The 22,441-nt window shown below is 36.3% G+C and overlaps 1 long non-coding RNA gene across 1 annotated transcript in view; it reads left to right on the forward strand.

Moving 5' to 3' along the window:
• The first annotated feature begins 1,643 nt into the window (after positions 1-1,643).
• LOC309870679 overlaps positions 1,644-22,441 on the forward strand; it is an 82,462-nt gene continuing 61,664 nt past the window's right edge. Inside the window, exon 1 of the long non-coding RNA XR_014314737.1 lies at positions 1,644-1,781. This is a non-coding gene — a long non-coding RNA (uncharacterized lncRNA). The remainder of the gene's footprint in view (positions 1,782-22,441) is intronic.

A 22,441-nucleotide genomic window follows, 5' to 3' on the forward strand; every position in this document is an offset into this window, starting at 1 on the left:
GTAAGGAGTGACACATTGCAGATGTGGATTCAAAGTTCTGCATAATGTTACTTAAGGTCAAGATGACCCATCCCAAAATGCCTACACTCCCACTCCCTCCCACTCCTCCACCCCTTAAGTGGACATATTCTCCTTTGGTCTTTATCTCTGAGGGACAAACTTAGCCCCATATATTTTTCTTATAAAAGCAGCTTCTGGGTTTTTTTTTTTTTTTTTTTTTTGAGCACTTTATACTCACCATTTTGCAGGCACAAATGTCAAGGAGGTGTATGGTATACCTGCTGATTCATACCTCTATTTGAGAAAATCACCTCAAAACAGTCTAAGGTGCTAGCCCAGTGCTACTTGCACTGCACCCCATTCTTCCCCACTCCCCCTTAACACATCCACGCACAGATGCTGCTCACACCTTCTCATCTGTGGTATCTCAAGTTAATCCTGCCAGTTCATTTACTTATCACAGAGGCATGAGATAATGACATCACTAAGAAAGAAACATTTATTAAAAGAGAGGTAATATCTTTCCAGAGGCTTAATTAGCAGGGGAAGAGGACAGTTTCAGAATACTTGCACAAACAAAACTTTTATTCTTTAAGATCAAATTTAGCCAAGATGACCTCTCTTGTATAAAAATTCATCCATATTTAACTGCTTTGGGCATGATTATTGTTCATGTCACATACTTTCTTTTCCACCTGGAATCGCCCCTTTTCACTTGATGGTAATCAAAAGAAGAGCTATCCTATGTGTAGAAGAGCATATAAAAGAGCTTTGGGAAAACACTGCTGGGCTTGCTGTTTAAGATCTTAAAGGTGAATCTGCCATGAAGACTGCTTTGCCTTCTGTCTTTGACTTGAAGTATTTGGCATCAGTATGGCCCAATTGAACTTACAACAATGCTCCACCAGAACCCAGGAGCCTGATGGTTAATGACTGAGGTCCTGCTACATCTTCTTCTTCTTCTTCTCCTTCTTTTTTTTTTTTTTTTTTAAGATTTTATTTGTTTATTTGAGAGAGAGAGAAAGAGATTACGAACAGGAGGGAGGGGTAGAGGGAGAGGGAGAAACAGATTCCTGACTGAATGGGGAGCCCAATGCTAGACTCAATCCCAGGACCCCACTGGGATCATGATCTGAGCTGAAAGCAATTGTTTAGCTGACTGAACCACACAGGTGCCCTAAAGTCCTGCTATATCCTTATTATATCAAGGATGTTAGGAAGTTACTTCATCTAGAGTCAGACCAAATTTTGAGCACTGGGGATACTGAATGAGACAGACAAGTTTTACGTCATGTGAAATTTGTACTAGAGGAGTAAGGACATAACACCAATGAGTAATTAATGCAGTTTTGCATAGTTAAAAGAACATGAAAATAAAATAGGATAATATAATACTTTGGTCCAGTCTGTGTAGACAACCACGTTAGAGTGGTACGAGAAGGCATCATTTGCGCTGACACCAGCATGATGGAAAAATGAATACCAGGCAAATAAAACACATCTAAGTTGGAAATGAGATTAGTATATATTTTTAAAATTACTTTTAACCACATTCTCACCCACCAACACAACTATTTATTGTCTTCTTGATTCTAGCCATTCTGACAACTGTAAGGTGATATCTCATTGTGATTTGATTTGTAGCTCCCTGATCACGAGTGAAGTTGAGCATCTCTTAAATGTCCAGTTCAACTGGAGTATAATGAGTGGTGGTGAAAGGGACATGGTGTGATAGAAGGTCAGCGGGATAGCTGGATCAGCACTTAAAGGACCACAGTAAGGTGGGTGAATATTAGCCATTATGAGTACAGTTTCATAATATTGTCAGCTCCAACTGCAACAGTCTGGTAAAAACCTCCATGGTCTCTTGCCTTACAACATTTTTAGGCCATATTCCTCATGATTGATATGCAAGCTTTCTGTCTTTTCAGGTTTGTATGACCTATTTTTTCTGAACATGGGATCTAATCCAAGTGAAGTTTTGGTATCACTGTGATGACAGAAATTTAATCCATCTGAAAAGTATTTATATTCATTGGCTGATACCACAGAGCACAATATGCCAAAATTAAAAATTTTTGATGATACCTCTGAAAACAGTTTTTCCCTGAAGTGGTGCTAAAGAGCAAATTAAAAGATTAATATCTCCACTCTTTGTTGCCATTTTATCATGAATATGTATTGCTAGGGAAAGATTAAAGACTGAACTGGGAAGTTATTATCAATGTTATTCAAGGTGAAAAGTTTCACTCACTTCAGTCAAAAGACATTCCATTGAACTAGGTTTGAGCCACTGGTCTGTTCCCATGATGTTAGTCATCATCATATGGTCAATAAATTATGTATAATCTTTTGAGGCAGACCTTTCTTGATCCTCTCTATACTATTTCAGGCCCCTAGGAGCACAGAGTAATAAATATAGTGGCACTAAATGGCCTGTTCTTTGACACATTCTACTGAGTACATGTCACTCTTTACTTCTCACTGTTTATATTATAGTCACCATTAGTAATATCCTACTGGGTGAATATCTTCATGTATATAAAAGGAAGATACAAATCCTATCTTTTCATAATGGTTAAGAAACTACAAAAGTGGAGAAAACCAAACTGATTACTTAATGTTTATCAGATACTCTTTTTTAACTTTTTATTTTTTATAAACATATATTTTTATCCCCAGGGGTACAGGTCTGTGAATCACCAGGTTTACACACTTCACAGCACTCACCAAAGCACATACCCTCCCCAATGTCCATAATCCCACCCCCTTCTCCCAAACCCCCTCCCCCCAGCAACCCTCAGTTTGTTTTGTGAGATTAAGAGTCACTTATGGTTTGTCTCCCTCCCAATCCCATCTTGTTTCATTTATTCTTCTCCTACCCACTTAAGACTCCATGTTGCATCACCACTTCCTCATATCAGGGAGATCATATGATAGTTGTCTTTCTCTGCTTGACTTATTTCGCTAAGCATGATACTCTCTAGTTCCATCCATGTTGTCGCAAATGGCAAGATTTCATTTCTTTTGATGGCTGCATAGTATTCCATTGTGTATATATACCACATCTTCTTGATCCATTCATCTGTTGATGGACATCTAGTTTCTTTCCATAGTTTGGCTATTGTGGACATTGCTGCTATAAACATTCGGGTGCACGTGCCCCTTTGGATCACTACGTTTGTATCTTTAGGGTAAATACCCAATAGTGCAATTGCTGGGTCATAGGGCAGTTCTATTTTCAACATTTTGAGGAACCTCCATGCTGTTTTCCAGAGTGGCTGCACCAGCTTGCATTCCCACCAACAGTGTAGGAGGGTTCCCCTTTCTCCGCATCCTCGCCAGCATCTGTCATTTCCTGACTTGTTGATTTTAGCCATTCTGACTGGTGTGAGGTGATATCTCATTGTGGTTTTGATTTGTATTTCCCTGATGTCAAGTGATATGGAGCACTTTTTCATGTGTCTGTTGGCCATGTGGATGTCTTCTTTGCAGAAATGTCTGTTCATGTCCTCTGCCCATTTCTTGATTGGATTATTTGTTCTTTGGGTGTTGAGTTTGCTAAGTTCTTTATAGATTCTGGACACTAGTCCTTTATCTGATATGTTGTTTGCAAATATCTTCTCCCATTCTGTCAGTTGTCTTTTGATTTTGTTAACTGTTTCCTTTGCTGTGCAAAAGCTTTTGATCTTGATGAAATCCCAATAGTTTATTTTTGCCCTTGCTTCCCTTGCCTTTTGCATTGTTCCTAGGAAGATGTTGCTGCGGCAGAGGTCAAAGAGGTTGCTGCCCGTGTTCTCCTCAAGGATTTTGATGGATTCCTTTCGCACATTGAGGTCCTTCATCCATTTTGAGTCTATTTTTGTGTGTGGTGTAAGGAAATGGTCCAATTTCATTTTTCTGCATGTGGCTGTCCAATTTTCCCAGCACCATTTATTGAAGAGGCTGTCTTTTTTCCATTGGAAATTCTTTCCTGCTTTGTCGAAGATTAGTTGACCATAGATTTGAGGGTCTATTTCTGGGCTCTCTATTCTGTTCCATTGATCCATGTGTCTGTTTTTGTGCCAGTACCATGCTGTCTTGATGATGACAGCTTTGTAATAGAGCTTGAAGTCCGGAATTGTGATGCCACCAACGTTGGCTTTCTTTTTCAATATCCCTTTGGCTATTCGAGGTCTTTTCTGGTTCCATATAAATTTTAGCATTATTTGTTCCATTTCTTTGAAAAAGATGGATGGTACTTTGATAGGAATTGCATTAAATGTGTAGATTGCTTTAGGTAGCATAGACATTTTCACAATACTTATTCTTCCAATCCAGGAGCATGGAACATTTTTCCATTTCTTTGTGTCTTCCTCAAATTCTTTCATGAGTACTTTATAGTTTTCTGAGTATAGATTCTGTGTCTCTTTGGTTAGGTTTATTCCTAGGTATCTTATGGTTTTGGATGCAATTGTAAATGGGATTGACTCCTTAATCTCTCTTTCTTCTGTCTTGCTGTTGGTGTAGAGAAATGCAACTGATTTCTGTGCATTGATTTTATATCCTGACACTTTACTGAATTCCTGTACAAATTCTAGCAGTTCTGGAGTGGAGTCTTTTGGGTTTTCCACGTATAGTATTATATCATCTGCGAAGAGTGATAATTTGACTTCTTCTTTGCCGATTTGGATGCCTTTAATTTCCTTTTGTTGTCTGATTGCTGAGGCTAGGACCTCTAGTACTATGTTGAATAGCAGTGGTGATAATGGACATCCCTGCCGTGTTCCCGACCTTAGCGGAAAAGCTTTCAGTTTTTCTCCATTGAGAATGATATTTGCAGTGGGTTTTTCATAGATGGCTTTGATGATATTGAGGTATGTGCCCTCTATCCCTACACTTTGAAGAGTTTTGATCAGGAAGGGATGCTGTACTTTGTCAAATGCTTTTTCAGCATCTATTGAGAGTATCATATGGTTCTTGTTCTTTCTTTTATTGATGTGTTGTATCACATTGACTGATTTGCGGATGTTGAACCAACTTTGCAGCCCTGGAATAAATCCCACTTGGTCATGGTGAATAATCTTTTTAATGTACTGTTGAATCCTATGGGCTAGTATTTTGTTGAGTATTTTCGCATCTGTGTTCATCAAGGATATCGGTCTATAGCTCTCTTTTTTGGTGGGATCCTTGTCTGGTTTTGGGATCAAGGTGATGCTGGCCTCATAAAATGAGTTTGGAAGTTTTCCTTCCATTTCTATTTTTTGGAACAGTTTCAGGAGAATAGGAATTAGTTCTTCTTTAAATGTTTGGTAGAATTCCCCTGGGAAGCCGTCTGGCCCTGGGCTTTTGTTTGTTTGGAGATTTTTAATGACTGTTTCAATCTCCTTACTGGTTATGGGTCTGTTCAGGCTTTCTATTTCTTCCTGGTTCAGTTGTGGTAGTTTATATGTTTCTAGGAATGCATCCATTTCTTCCAGATTGTCAAATTTATTGCCGTAGAGTTGCTCATAGTATGTTCTTATAATAGTTTGTATTTCTTTGGTGTTAGTTGTGATCTCTCCTCTTTCATTCATGATTTTATTTGGGTCCTTTCTCTTTTCTTTTTGATAAGTCGGGCCAGGGGTTTATCAATTTTATTAATTCTTTCAAAGAACCAGCTCCTAGTTTCGTTGATTTGTTCTATTGTCTTTTTGGTTTCTATTTCATTGATTTCTGCTCTGATCTTTATGATTTCTCTTCTCCTGCTGGGCTTAGGGTTTCTTTCTTGTTTTTTCTCCAGCTCCTTTAGGTGTAGGGTTAGGTTGTGTACCTGAGACCTTTCTTGTTTCTTGAGAAAGGCTTGTACCACTATATATTTTCCTCTCAGGACTGCCTTTGTTGTGTCCCACAGATTTTGAACCGTTGTATTTTCATTATCATTTGTTTCCATGATTTTTTTCAATTCTTCTTTAATTTCCCGGTTGACCCATTCATTCTTTAGAAGGATACTATTTAGTCTCCATTTATTTGGGTTCTTTCCAAACTTCCTTTTGTGGTTGAGTTCTAGCTTTAGAGCATTGTGGTGTGAAAATATGCAGGGAATGATCCCAATCTTTTGAGTCCTGATTTAGGACCGAGGATGTGATCTATTCTGGAGAATGTTCCATGTGCACTAGAGAAGAATGTGTATTCTGTTGCTTTGGGATGAAATATTCTGAATATATCTGTGATGTCCATCTGGTCCAGTGTGTCGTTTAAGGCCTTTATTTCCTTGCTGACCTTTTGCTTGGATGACCTGTCCATTTCAGTGAGGGGAGTGTTAAAGTCCCCTACTATTATTGCATTATTGTTGATGTGTTTCTTTGATTTTGTTATTAATTGGTTTATATAGTTGGCTGCTCCCACGTTGAGGGCATAGATTAGCCTACATAGGTTTTCTTAAAGATCCCTCACTTACTGTAAAGCTTCAAATACCTTATTTATAAATTAATTGCCAAATATTCATCCTATTCTCAATATACTCTAACATCCAGTTTTCTAAACTACTTGATAGACATTTCTGCTTTTATAATATTCTATTAATTAAAATTGAACAAATCCAAAAACATATGTTCATTTACTTTATCCACTTTGTTTTGGGTCATTATTTCCAGATGCTGATATTTAACCTTATTCGTATTATTTTCTCTTTTACTGTAGAGGCTATTTTATCTGTCCTTCTTTCATGTACAATTTTACCTATTAAGAAATGATCAAAGGATCTACTTTGGGCATTGTTGGAATAGATAGTCAATGGAGCTGACTTACTTTAGAACAATGTATGAGCTCCTGAAATTGAACCCAGAAATGCCCTGTTCCAATTCCTCACCAACGTTTTCATAGTCAGCTTTCCTTTCATTTGTTAATAATGTAATGTCTTTCAAATAATAGCTGTCCCCACTTTTTCCCTCTAAATTAGTAAGAGCTCATTTCTATTCCTTTTTTTTTTTAAAGATTTTTTATTTATTTATTTGACAGAGATCACAAGTAGGCAGAGAGGCAGGCAGAGAGAGAGAGAGGAGGAAGTAGGCTCTCTGACAAGCAGAGAGCCCAATATGGGACTCGATCCCTGGACCCTGGGATCATGACCTGAGCTGAAGGCAGAGGCTTTAACCCACTGAGCCACCCAGGTGCCCCTCATTTCTATTACTTTTAACCTAAGAATTCAGGCTGACTTAACGACTGGTACTAAACAAGTGGTAAAGTCAATAGATCCTCAAAGACAATTATGAGATATTTTCTAGAAATAGGTGAAATGCAATGAATATCTTATTTATATAGTGAGGCTAGGAAAGTAACAGTCCATGATAAATGACTCTTACTTGTATGAACCTAAGATAAGTTCACCATTGAAGGTTAAAACTGAGGTAGGTGCTCCCATTCCACCAATTTAAAGGGAATGAGTTAAAAACAAAGCAAAACAAAACAAAATAGAATGGTTTTCTAAATGGCATTGAATAACTGGGCAAGTAAAAACAAACTTTAACTTCCTTGCCTCAGGTCAGGAACTGAGACTGGGAAAGTATGCGACATTACTGAAATAATTTTATTCCTTATAACTACAGGCTGGCACTCCCAAAAACCAAGGTCACAGAGTCGTTCTGTGGGTTAATGAGTTACAACTCCAGTTGAATGCACAACATTGTCAAATCTCTTACATGGCAGTTTAGATCCTGATTTTTTAAAAAAATTATAACCTAATAATTGTAATCAGAATTTCTTGAAGGACCCAGAGGATTTCTGAAATGCTGTCCAAAAGAGCTGCCTTGCCTGAGGAAGTCATGACCCTCTTTTCATTACTCTTCACTTGGAAACAAAAATTTGCATTCAAAACTGTACTCAGAGTGAAAGGAGAATCAAAGTTATATCCAAGAAGAAATACAGTAATTTACTAATTTGTATTATTAAATATAATGGAGGATTGATTTAGTGGATACTTAATCAAGAAATTAAAGAATTAAGGGCATTATTTTTAATCAGGCTAAATTTATTGAGATATCTGCACTCCTAAGACATTCTGTATTAAATAGGGTGTTGCATTTGGCTGCTTTTTTTTTTTTTTTAATTTATTTAACAGTTTGTTAGATTGGCCAATGAAACTTCAATTCATAGCTAACCTATTTAAGTGGTTTATAAGGTCAGAGAAAATTTGGCATAATGTAAGCAAAGATATTTAAATGTTTGTGAAAATAGAAATATTGTGCTTCCTGTTTTCCTATATTTCTCTTCACTGAGTTATCTGGCAGCAATTCACAAGACCTTTATTTTCGTTATCATCAGGAATAAATTGATATGATAAACATGAAAATGTTTAGAAAATAACTTATAGCTATTTTCTATTGACCAGAAATATTGGTGGGAAGGTTTACTGTTAAAATTGGATACCTCTTCTCAGTAGAACTGAAGGGAGTTTAAGACTATGGAATGAAAGTGAAAGCGATTAACCCCTAGAAGCAAAATGGACCTTATCAGCATTATAGGCCTAGCTGATGATGGAATGTAACCATGGTGTTCAAGGACAGATATGATTACATAACATATTTTTGGAAACAGGTTGATCTATAGAGATCTCTAACTAAAGTTGTCATATCATAAATGACTGAGGAAGAATACCAACAGACAGCCCATAAAGGTTTTACTTGTTACTCATCTAAAACTACTTTGGCTACAATATTCACATAATTCCAAGACCTGAATATGTTAACAGATACTAAGCCTTAAATGAAGTTAGTGTTTGTTACTTATAGTCAATGAACCTTATTTGACCATAATCACACTATACCCCATTTTTGGTTGAAAAGGTACTTTCTCACTTTCATCTGATGATTTCCAGTTGGTCATTTGATGAATTAGCTATTTATAGGGTCTCCTTCCAAAGGGTCTGAATAGGAAGTGAGGAGCGGTCTATTCCACTACAGAATTATCAGGTAAGAAGAACATCATTAGCCTTAGAAGTCATAGAATCCTAACATATAGAGGAAAAGACTTAGATCCTAGATTTCAGTAAAAATCAGTATAGTTATATGCAAAAGATGAAGATTAAACTGCACATACAATCAGGAGAAACTGTCAACATTTATTGCTGCTCTTCTAGGTACTGGGGAATGAACAAAAAAAATACTAATACTTAGTTTCACTATGAGGAAGTAATATTTGCTGACAGTTACTTGTGAGGACTATTTACTATTAGTAGCATATTACCACATGCACTATAACTGTTATGTGTAATATGAGTATGTGCCAGATTAATTTTGAAAATTTTTATTTGATTATAATTCTAAACATTGCTCCTTGTGTTCAGTTTTCTGTTGCTAGGCTGGCATGATCACCTGATCACACTGTAAAGAACATTGAATGTAACATTTTATAAACATTTGCTGAAAGAAATATGCCTTTCTCTCCCCCCTTAGCATAGGCATCAGAGGCAATTTTCATTTTTTAAATGCTAAGTAAAGTTCTAAGCTGAAGGCTCTGGAGGAGATGAGAAGGAAGAAGACATAAGGGAGATTTCATATCTCATTGGTCCACTCTAGGCCAGGTACAGGTATATTTGAGATGGGGCCCTGAAAGCCATAGCAGATCAGGTGGGATTTGACTGAGGCCAAGAAAGATTAAGGATAGACTCAGATCTAAAAAAAAAAAAAAGAAAGAAAGAAATCAAAGCTGAGAAGTCAAACCTGTTGCCAAATCCAAGGGGAAAACAACTGAGATTATTAGACAGATAGGTCAAAAGTTTAAGGGAAAATAAGATTCGTTTATCAAACATCCTGAATGTCTGCAGTGTTCTTGGTGTCTGAAGATAACTACTCTCAAGAGTTTATAGCCTAGTGGAGGAAACACACGCATAAATAGGTCATTATAACACACCCAAGGGAATTTAATCTTAGAAAATGGAATATAGTATTGTACAAGGGTCATTTAAGGCAGCTGGAGTGGAAGAAATCAAAAGCTTTCTGAAAAAAGAAAAGTTCAAGCTGAGACTTAAGAAATATAAGTTAGATAGATATATACAGATATATATAATATATATATAGATATATATAAGATATAGAAGAGTTAAAATATATAAGATATATAAGAGTTAAATAGATATATATAAGAGTTAGATACCTGTGTGACAAATCTGAAGACATTCCAGGAAGGAGAGTTAGGATACCCAGAAGAATAAAGTCAGGACTCAGCACAATGAATGTTAGAAATTATAGGCAGGTAAATGCTGCTAGACTGAAGTGAAAAAGAATATATAATGAGAGTTGATATTGGAGATGGTGGAGGTCAGAGGATGTGGGTAGAAGAAGAAGGTGATGTCTGTATACCAGGTTGAGGAAATTAGATAAAATCTTGCAGGTGATAAGTAACCATTGAGAATTTGGGGAGGTTTTGTTAGAAGACAAATAATTTCCTTTGATCTAGGACTTCATTTGAATAAATGCCCCTTACTTCTTTCTTTGTTCCTTACTACTTTCCACTGAATGTTAATGGGAGTTTGTATAACGGATGGTTCTGAGGGAAAACATCTAAGTCTGAGGTTATCTTTTGGATATGCCTGCCTTCTAAGAAGTTGTTTTTTGATTTGCCCTTCTAGGGACTGGTTTAGCTTAGAGGAAGAAGCTTTGACACGTTGGAGGAGAACTAGTCACCCCTCTGTGCCTCTGGGCAGAGCTGTCTAATTTAGAGAGTGTTAGGCTTTCCTTTTACTCTGGATATGAAGTCACATTCTATAGTCAGCTGTTCTATAATAAGGCTAACATTTTGATCTCTAACTAATTTGTTCCAACACATGAGCCCAAGAGCCCACAGGAGATGATTTGGTTGGGAGGTGGTAAGTGATATCCTAAGTATGAGTGAAGTTACTCAGAAATACTATAGGGGATGAGAGGGACAATGAATCCTTATTCATTATTTTATCCAAACAATGTATAAAAACATCATTTATATGATGTGTGACAAAACATGATCTCACCTAGGCTGCAAAGATATATAGAAGAGGGAAAACCAAGAGATTGTTACCTACACAAAGGGAGCAATAGTTTTAAGAAAAAAGGGATAACCAAGACATCAAAATTTATATTGACAAAAGTCATGTTCATTAATAAAAGTATTAAAAAACTAATTGAATATAATAATTAGTACCTCACTAGTGGTATTTTAGAGTAGTTTTAATTTTTGATTAAAGAAGACATGACCAGACTCCAAAAGAATGCAAGCTAAAATGAAAAATCAATTCAATTATATTAAAATTAAGAACATTTATTTTATTTTATTTTATTTTTATTCATTCAAACAAATAAAATGAAACAAAATAAACAAAAAAGCCAAGCTCGTGCATAACAGAGAATAAATTGGTGGTTGCCAGAGGAGAGAGAGGTGTGGGGTAGGCGAAATGTGTGAAGAGTCAAGAAGTACCAAGTTCCAGTTATAAAAAAATATGTCATGGGGATATAACATACAGCATGGTGCTATGGTTAATAATACTCATGCATATTTGAAAGTTGCCAAGAGAGTAAATCTTAAAAGTTTTAATCATAAGAAAAAAATTTCCAACTCTGTAGAGTAATGGATGGTAATTGAATTTATTGCAATGATCATTTCTCAGTATATACAAATATCGAACCATTCTGTTGTATATCTGGAACTAATATGTTATTTGTCAATGACACCTCAGTTTTTAAAAAAAGAACTTTTGTTCAGTAAAATATGTCATAAAGAAAGTGAGAAGATAGTCCACACTCTGACAAAAGATACCTGCAACAGCTGTAGCTAATAAAGACTTAGGATCCAATATAAATGGAATTTATATCATTATGAACAACAAAAAAAAACATGACTCATGGAAAAAAAGTGAGCATTTAATTATAGAAGAGAAAATATGAATAGTGGGTAAACATGAAAAGATGGTGAAACTCACTAGTAATGAGGAAAATGCAACTTAAACTCAAATTAATATACAAAAACAAATAATTAAATGACTGATAAAATTAAATGTTGACTCGGATACTTAGCAAATTAGTAACTCTCATTCCTTCATGATAGGAGTGTAGACTGATAAAATCCTTTTGGAAGCACTTTGGGCTTTCTAGCAAAGCTAAATATGCACGGGTCCTGTGATCCAGCATTCCAACTCACATGTGTCTCAGTATCTAGAGCAAATCTTGTACAAAAAGATATATTTAGAAAGATTATATCAGCATTTTATTGTAATGGAAAAATGTATATCATAATTTCTTTTAATGAACTGTTAAAAATTATATATGATACCTCACATAAAAATAGCTACATATATCAACATGAAATTAAACACCTTGACAATGTTAAAATCAAGAACAAGCACAGTTATATAACACATTAAGATAAAAGGTATGCAAAATTAAACATTGCATTAGTTAGGGATACATACCCAGGTGGTACAACTATAAAGGAATATCAGGGAATTATTCGCTTATGAGAAGAGTGGGCACCTGATGGAGGAAGGGGTTTGGATGATGTTATGATAGTTGAGAGACATAGAGGTGCTTCTTGGGTGCAAGTGATGTATGCTTATTGAACTAGGTGCATAGGTGTTCACTTTAGTTTTCTTCGAAATGTACTTGAATATCTCATAATTTAAAGAAAAATTCTGAATGAAAATAAATAGGATGTTACAAGGTCATTGCTTTGCAACATCTTGAAATTATTAAAAGAAATTATATTTAGAAAAGTCACAGTAAATGAGGCTACTATGTTTTGCAATCAGACAGATGAGATATTTTGGAATGAAATAGCTCCTGCTATAAAACAGTTGGAAATGCAAATACAACAACATTATTTTACACGTACAGCTGAGCTTGCAAAAGAAGTCAGGAAGAATTCATGGAGACCTAAAACAAAGTTGCAACTGAAATCTAGAGTGATAAGCACAATATAGCCAGAACTACTGTACTACTAACAGCAGTGTAGATTAGAACAGTTGGCACAAGTTGACAAGTCAATGAACCAATACAAGAAAGGGTGAAATGAGAACCTTGCATCAAGTTTGAACTCTCAAAAAGCTACCTATCTCGGGGCACCTAGGTGGCTGAGACAGTTAAGTATCTAACTCTTGATTTTGACTCCAGTCGTCATCTCAGGGTCATGAGATTGAGCCCAGTATTTGGCTCAATGCTGAATATGGAGCCTGCTTAAGATCCCCCCCATCTCTCTCTCTCTGTCTCTCTCCTCCTCTGCTTCTTCCTGCCCCCCCCCATTCATATCTGTGCACTCCTTCTCTGAAAAAAGAAAAATTGAAAATTAAAAAATAAAATAAAATTAATAATGATTGGAAGGGAGACATACCATAAGAGACTCTTAATCTCACAAAATAAACTGAGGGTTGCTGGGCGGAGGAGGGGTGTAGAGAGGGTAGTTGGGTTATGGACATTAGGGAGAGTATGTGATATGGTCAGTGCTGTGAGGTGTGTAAGCCTGATGATTCATAGACCTGTATCCCTGGGGCAAATAATGCATTATGTGTTAATAAAAATAATAAAACAACAGCAACAACAAGAGCTTACATATCTCAGTGAAAGTCTGAATGAGGGAAAGGAACAATAACAAAACAAAAGTAAAATACTCTGAAATATTTCTTTGTCTCTGCCTTGAGTCAGGATGGGACAATTACATCAGAGAATTTTACTCTAAAGAGGACAGAGATTTGGCTTGAGCAAAACCAATAAGCAGTAAAGAAAATAATGCTGTAATACATTATCTACCCTTCCCTAGGCCCAGGTGATTTTATGCGTAGGCTCTAGCAAATGCTCAAACAATACATATAACTTCCATTTCATATAAGTTGTTTCAGAAAAAAAAAAAAAAGATAGATGCAGAAAATATGTTGTCTGAAGTCCAGCATTTCTTTGTATTTTCAAACTCTCAAAAACCATGAATTAAATAAAAATCCCTTAATTTGATAAATGCTGCATAACAAAACCCAAAACCTATTCAATGAAAAATAATACATTTGCCATATATCAGAAAGAAAACTTGGAATGCTATTCTTTTATTACCATATGGTTCATATTTCCTTTATATTTTAATAATTCAAGGGGAAATAAAAGGTATGAGCTTTAGGAGGGAAAAATAAAATTGTTAATATTTTCAGGCAATATGATCATCTACATAGAAAATCTAACAGAATCTACATCAAGCCAGGAATTTTCAGTGTTCTGAAATCCAAGCCAAGTGTTTCAAAAAGAGAATGATCAACAGAATCTAATACTGGTAGGTCAAGTGAATGAAGTATAAACAATGAATGTTTGATTTGGCATTGTGCACATGGTTGGTATCTTGGATAAGATTAACTTAAGTGGAATGGTAGGAAGAAAGGCAAGTGCATATAGTGAGTTTTTTTCAAATCTTTCAAGAAGTGCTGTGTTAAAGAGAAATCAATTGTGAAAGCATAGAGAGGGAATATGAGTTTTGTATTTTTAAATGATGAAGAGTTGTCTGCTATAGGAATAATCCTGGGGATGGGGCAGAGTAACTTGCAATATAAAAGAAACAAGAACAAAGAGCAGTGAAGTCTTGTATAGTCACAAGAAGATGACATTCATTCTAACAGGAGTTAATGTGGACTTTATAAATTTGAATATATAATAGTTGTTAACTTAGGAAAAGGCAAGTGGGAATAAGGTTGGAGAGGAGCGTACAGGGGAGTTCAAATATCTGAACTACTTACTTGCTAGTCTTAAAAAATTGGAAGTGATAAAATGGGGTATGAACACACACGTGGAAGTATTTTCCTTGAGTTGAAGACAAAAGGAAAAGAGAAACAGAAATAATTAACAGGTGGAAGTGCAAAAAAGTGCTTAGATCATTTCTAATACACCGATGGCCAACAGACACATAAAAATGTGTTCACCATCACTTATCATCAGGAAAATACAAATCAAAACCACATTGAGATACCACCTTACTCCTGCCAGACTGGCTAAAATTAATAACAGAGGAAACAATAGATGTTGGTGAGGATGTGGAGAAAGGGAAACCCTCTTACACTGTTGGAGGCAATGCAAACAGATGCAGTCCTTCTGGAAAACAGTATGGAGGTCCCTCAAAAAGTTAAAAATAGAACTACCCTATAACCCAGCAATTGCACTACTAGGTATTTACCTGAAGGATACAAAAATACCAATTTGAAGGGGCACGTGTCCCCCAGTATTTATAGCTGCATTACCAAAGTTAGCCAAACTTTGGAAAGAGCCCAAATATCCACCAACTGATGAATAGATAAAGAAGTGATATGCACACAATGGAATATTACTCAGCAATCAAAAAGAATGGAATCTTGCCATTTGCAATGATGTGGATGGAGCTAGAGTGTATTAAGCTAAGTGAAATAAGTTTGAGAAGAACAAATACCATATTATTTCATTCACATGTGTAATTTAAGAAACAAAACAGATAAATATAGGGAATGGGAAAAAGAGAGAGGGAAATAAATCACAAGAGACTCTTAACTATGAAGAACAAACTGAGGGTTGATGGATGGAGGTGTGCAGGGGATGGGCTAAATGGGTGGTGGGTTTTAAGGAGGGCCTTGTTGTGATTAGCACCGGTTGTTACATGTAAGTGCTGAATCACTGAATTCTATATCTGAAACCATTTTTACCATATATGTGAACCAAGTAGAATTTAAATAAAAGCTTGAAATCAAAATAAATAAATGAATAAATAAATAAGCAAACTCCTCTTCTTCTGCCCATCCAGTAGGAATTATGCTCCTCTGAGAGTAAGATATGAAAGAGCTAGACAGGAGACTTTTGAATGCAGTCATCAAAGTTAAGTCACATGAATTTGTATGGACATGGACCAACTTTGTTGATGCTTTAATGAAGGAGTAGAGAAGTAGCTGAGGTGTTGGGGTAGAATAGCAATTCTGCTGATGAGCTCCACAATAAATGAAGGTATTGAAATGGAGGAGTGAAGGGAAGAAACTAGGTCATACACTTCTCTGAGGAACAGAGCAGCACTCACTAGATTACCTCATGTGAGAACCTTAATTAGTGACATACCAGCTGGGACACAAGAGTGCAAAATTACAGGGAATTTTAAGTACAATTTTATGATTATATTTATAAAGTAGGTTTTAATTCTCCTTATATTTAATTATTAAGGTAAAAATGCTCAATATTGTAACCACATAAGTATTGCCCCTAATACACCTGAGAATTATGAGTCTACATTTCTTTTAGTTCTCTTGTTCTAGTTTCCTTCTTACCAATGAATTTTCAATCTCAGAATTATAGTTATTTCTCCTGCGAATGGCAGGTTGCAAATAAATTGCACCTTTGGAATTATGCGGTGTAACATCCTTAAAGGTTATTGTTCTTTTTCTGGGGTGCTTTGTTTTTTATAGACTTTATCCTGATTTCTTCATTCTATCTAAGTGCTGCTGACATAAATCAGTTGCACGAATAAGACTTTCAAAGATTTACCTTAACCGAGGAGGACTACTGTGGAAGAAACCACCTAGAATGGATTAATAAATATAATTACTATTAAAAAAATCCATCTGCCATTTCCTCCTGCGGGAAATGATCACTGGCTCTGCCCAGAGCTGCTCTTGCACCTGGTGAGAGAATAAAGGATATCATTCATTAAATGGTTTACCAAACAGGGACACACACCCCCCCCCCCCGCCCAAATCAAACCTCTGCCTAAGGAATTTTAATCATTTGCAGCTGATTTAACATGACATATTTTATAATATAACATAATCAAAGTTTTATGCAGGGATCCCTCCTTCTACTTTTCTCTCAGAGAAGAATGGGCAATATTAAAATTTTTACTCCCATTGTCCAGAACAAACCTGCATACATCATGATTTTCATTTCTTTTTTTTGAATATATGTGAATTTATGTATGTGTATGTGTGAAAAATTTTTTTAATGTGATCAATACATTCATACCGTTTGTCAGTGGTTAGGGATTGGCTTGGGTTTTGTGGTTTAATGATGTATTATGAATATCTTTCTATGTCAGATTTATGTCAACTTATTGTGATGATGACAATAGCATTCTATAATGTGCTATATAATACTCTAACAACTTAGTAACTAAGAGCTTTTCCCCCTAAAATTTTGTTAGTTATGAACATGGCTGCAAATAACGTCCTTGAAAACATATTTGTAAAGGTTTATGCAACACTATCATGATTGGATAAGGGCCGTGTGGGTGGGGTTTGGTCTTTGCCTGCCCCCAGCTTCAATCAAAAGAGCTTCATTTGATCATGTTGTACACATGGGATTTCCATAATAGCTAGTTGATAAAACATTGTTACACATTTTAAAATATGTACTATTTAATACATTAGTAATAAACAATAACAATAAAAGTTAAAGAACTTCATTATAACACAAAATCTTTTATCTTCCTCTTAATGGTTAAGGACAGGACTATACCAAAGAAATTCCTATGCTTTTCTCAGGGCTGTCCCATAGACTTTAGGGAGTCTTAGTACCTTTATTATTTCATAGTTGCTTGGTTATTTGTTTTTGTGGTACTTTGTATAAAGTCTCCATTTACCATTTTTCCTAATTTGGATGAAGACTTTCCCAATCTCAGGTAACACTACAGTGTCTTGTCAGACATGAGCAGAACCTGGAAGCATCGAAATGATCTAACTGTAGAACATTTAGAACCAGCCATCCCAGTGTAGTAGGAAAGGGAGTCTATCCTCGAAGCTCACTTAAATGCATTTTGACACACTTGGATACCATATGTGAGGTGTGTTCTGTGTGTGTGTGTGTGTGAGAGAGAGAGAGAGAGAGAGAGAGAGAGAGATTTAAATATGCACAAATAAATAAATAAATAAATATGCACAGAAGGCCTTTTGGTTAACAACACTAAGTGATCTTAGACATAAAGCTATTCTCTCTTGAAGAGAGAGAATACCATCACAGTTTTTGAATTTGTGGATTTCATCTTTTAAGTTTCCTCAACTACTTTTAGTTGTATCTGACAGTGATATTGAAAAAAAAATGCAGGCAGAATTGGGCTGCGAGAATATCTGCCATGGAAAACAACAAAAAAACTAGTTCTTAGCTTCCCTTGGCTAACTCTGCCTTGACTTTGTCCAAATCATTTTCCCGTCAGTTGTTTTAAAATATAGCTTTGCCATCAAATACCATCTTGGTAGTACTTCAGTATATAAGAAGTTACTAAAAGCCACAGAACAATGTGAAGTTACCTGGCCTGTTCTTGTATCTCAGAACATGTTTCATCTGCTCAGTATAGTGTGATTCTTTATGTGGGAAACAAAAGCATAAAAAATATTAAATTTCCTACTCCTTATTGCCAATCGACAAGTCCTTGAAACAGGCAGAGTGACGTTCCTCTAGGGACACAACTGTCTCCATGTTAATACTTTGCTGAGGGCAAAAGGCAATCTTAGCCCAAACCCTGTGTCCTGTAAGTCTACTTTATTTTTTTTTATTAGGTTCAATTAGCCAACATGTAATACATCATTAGTTTTTGATGTAGTGTTCAGCAATTCATTAGTTGCATGTAGTACCCAGTGCTCATCACAACACATGACCTCCTTAATACCCATCACTGAGTTACCCCATCCTTCTACTCCCCTTCCCTTCTGTAACCTTCGGTTTATTTCCCAGATTCCAGAGTCTTTCATGGTTTGTCTCCCTCTTTGAGGACTTCCTATTCAGTTTTCCCTCCTTCCCCTGTGGTTCTCTACACTATTCCTTATGTTCCACATATGAGTGAAACCGTACGATACATAATTGTCTTTCTCTGCTTATTTCACTTAACATAGTCCCCTCCAGTTCCATCCATGTCAAGGCAAATGGTGGGTATTCATCTTTCCTGATGGCTGAGTAATATTCCATTGCATATATAAACAACGTCTTTTTTATCCATTGTTCTGTTGAAAGCATCTCAACTCCTTCCACAGTTTGGCTATTGTGGACATTGCTGCTATGAACATTGGGGTGCATGTGCCCCTTCGTTTCACTACATCTGTATCTTTGGGGTAGATACCTAGTAGTGTAATTGCTGGGTCATAGGGTAGCTCTATTTTTTTTTTTAAGATTTTATTTATGTGACAGAGAGAGATCACAAGTAGGCAGAGAGGCAGGCACAGAAAGAAAGAGAGAGAGAGAGAGAGAGGAGGAAGCAGGCTCCCTGCCCAGCAGAGCCCGATGCAGGACTCGATCCCAGGACCCTGAGATCATGACCTGAGCTGAAGGCAGAGGCTTAACTCACTGAGCCACCCAGGCGTCCCAGGGGTAACTCTATTTTTAACATTTTGAGGAACCTCCATACAGTTTTCCAGAGTATCTGTACCAGTTTGCATCCCCACCAACAGTGTAAGAGGATTCCCCTTTCTGCACATCCTTGCCAACACTTGTTTCCTGTCTTGTTGATTTTAGGCATTCTGACTCGTATGAGGTGATATCTCACTGTGGTTTTGATTTGTGTTTCCCGGATGCCAAGTGATGTTGAACACTTTTTCATGTGTTTGTTAGTCATCTGTGTCTGTTAGCCATTTGTGTCTGTTAACCATGTCTTCTTTGGAGAAAAGTCTGTTTATGTCTTCTTCCCACTTACTGACTGGATTACTTTAACATATAAAAATTCCTTTGGCAATATCCTTTATCTCTACCCCCCAAGATACATATTGACAATTATCCTCCAAACCATATGACCCACCGTTATATATCTGAAGGGTCTTATGACTAAGATTTTATTAGATGGTAATAAATGACTTTTCCCTACTTTATCTAGCCCTCTCAGGATCCTGGAAACCTTATTTCCAAAATACCTGGGAGGATTATACTATCCCTAAGCCCCTCCTAACTTGAAAGTATATAATGGGCCACTCCACATGACCCCAGTGCTGCTCTTTCTGCCCACACGTCCTGTCCCCATGATTTAGTAAAATCATCTTTTTGCACTAAAGACTTCTCAAGAATTCTTTCTTGACCATTGGCTTTGAACACTCTCTTTCTTACATCAGTTCTTAAATCCAAACTCTCTTCTGTATAAATAGCAAGTATGTTGCACATACCACAACATGATTCTCTCTCTGTTTGCCTAGCTCTGTGCTTATCCTAGTATGCAGAACTCAGGCTTAAGAGCAAGAGACACATTCTCTCAGGGAAGAGAATAGTTTGACATCATTTACTAATAATAAGCAGTGAATTAACTATAATTCACTAGGGTAAAGTTCTGTCCTAAATACTCTCTTGGATTTCAAGTGAGAAGACCTGTTTCTAGCTAAGAGATGACCTCTTGCCAACTGTGAAACTCAAATTTTCTTCTGTGGAATGGGAATGTTCCTGTGCTCTTATCTCAAAGAGCTTTATAGTATGGAACTCAATGAATGCTTTGTAAGCAAGGAAGTGTTCTATAAACACAGATGGATTTTCTTTTTTCCTTTAAAGATAATTTTCCAACCAACCATATTCCTTGGAATAGTAGTTTAACATGTTTTAGTCATTGGAGGTTTGCTGTTTTCATTCTTTAAAATGGCCATTTCTGTTATGGCTTGACTAATCTTATAAAGAAAAATGAAGGCATTCATGCCTCCAATGAATTGTTTTTTCCTTAACCTTGCTTTAGGAGGGGTGTCATCAAGTAAGTTCTTCTTAGATAGGCAATGAGAGTCCATCTATAAGAGGAAGGCAAGGTATCTGTGATAAAAATATGAGAAATGGTCAACATCAAAGTCCAGCCTACAGGCTTAACAACCCCAAAATCTAGCCCAGTGTCAGATATAAAATAGACATTTAAATAGGGCTAAGCAGTAAGCTAAATAAAAAGATGATCAAGTCATGGATTCTGTCATTGGGAAGCTCTAAGTACAGTCAGGGCAACTAACACATGGAAATATAAGATATATAATGGTTATTGTAATATTGGTATAGATCTATATGATGTAATACAGTTAAGAGAAATGTGACAAATGCTATAGGAGCAGGAAAGCATAACTCTTTGGCTCTGCCTGTTGAAGTTAGACAAGTGTTCACCAAGGGTCATAGTCATTCCTTGGACGAGCTGTGAGTCACCTATTGACCTTAAAAGGCTGACTGTTACTTCCCCACATACCCTCATACTCTCTCTCCAGATAGGAAAAGGAAAGAACAAAACCTAGTCAAGATTCCACGTAGCAATATTCGGAATGGTAAGTTTATAAGGAAATGCTTCTTATATGTTGGAAAAAAAACATAAGTCCCAGATCAGCTACCTAGTCTGTCCTTGAGGATGTACATGTTCTCAGCAAGTTATTCCTATTACTTAAAAGAAATCCCACAGGGACAGCAACATTTCTTCCAGTTTATCAGTGCTGATCAGTGTGCTTAACTGTCCATTGATTTGCTGACAGCCTGTAATAAAAATTTTTAAACCTACCACATGACTTGAAAGGAAAAAAAAGTGTCCTTATTACCTTTTTTCAGTCTTGAAGGGAATACATTTTTGAAGTATAAATTTTAGACACCAATAAGCTTTACAAGGTCATAGTGTGGCTGCTTAGGCACTGTGTTGTGAGCTTAATTAAGGAGAAGCCACCCACAAAAATCTTTATGACTAAAATTTTTAAAAAAGGAAATAATTGCTAATGACAATTCATTTTCAATTCTTCCTTTTTAAAAGTTTTTATTAAAAAAAGTTTTTATTCAGATTTCAGTTAGCATTGAGTGTCATATTAGTTTCTAGTGTACAATATGACTATGTTTAACACTTTCATATAGCCTCCGGTGCTCATCACAAGTACACTCCTTAATCTCCATCACCTATTTAACCCACCCCTTCCCCCCGTAACCATTAACATATTCTCTGTGGTTAAGAGTCTGTTCCTTGGTTTCCCTCTCTTGCACTCTCTTTTTTCCACTTTTGCTTATTTGTTTTGTTTCTTAAATTCCACATGAGTGAAATCGTACGGTATTTTCTTTCACTGACTGACTGACTTTACTTAGCATAATACACTTTAGCTCCATCCATGTCATTGCAAATGGCAAGATTTCATTCATTTTCAATTCTTATTTTAAAAATATTTTATTTATTTATTTGACAGAGAGAGAGAGAGATCACAAGTAGGTGGAGAGGCAGGCAGGAAGCAAGCTCCCTGCTGAGCAGAGATTCCCAATGCTGGGGCTCTATCCCAGGACGCTGAGATCATGACCTGAGCCAAAGGCAGAGGCTTTAACCCACTGAGCCACCCAGGTGCCCCTCATTTTCAATTCTTGAAGTTAGACATTGCCACTCTCAATTCTTTGTTTTTAAAGCAAGATAGGGTGAAATACATGAATTAAATCTTTTAAAGGTAATAAACTAATTTGTTCACTTAACATTTGTGATCAGAGAGAATCCTCTCTCCAATGTGGTTCTGTAACAGATCCAAAACCTTTTTTTTAATCACCATTTTCTCTACCAGCATCTTTATGGTGCCTGGAATTTAGGACAGACC

This window comes from Mustela nivalis (genome assembly GCF_964662115.1).
Source record: "Mustela nivalis genome assembly, chromosome: 8".
In the NCBI taxonomy this organism is placed as follows: Eukaryota; Metazoa; Chordata; class Mammalia; order Carnivora; family Mustelidae; genus Mustela; species Mustela nivalis.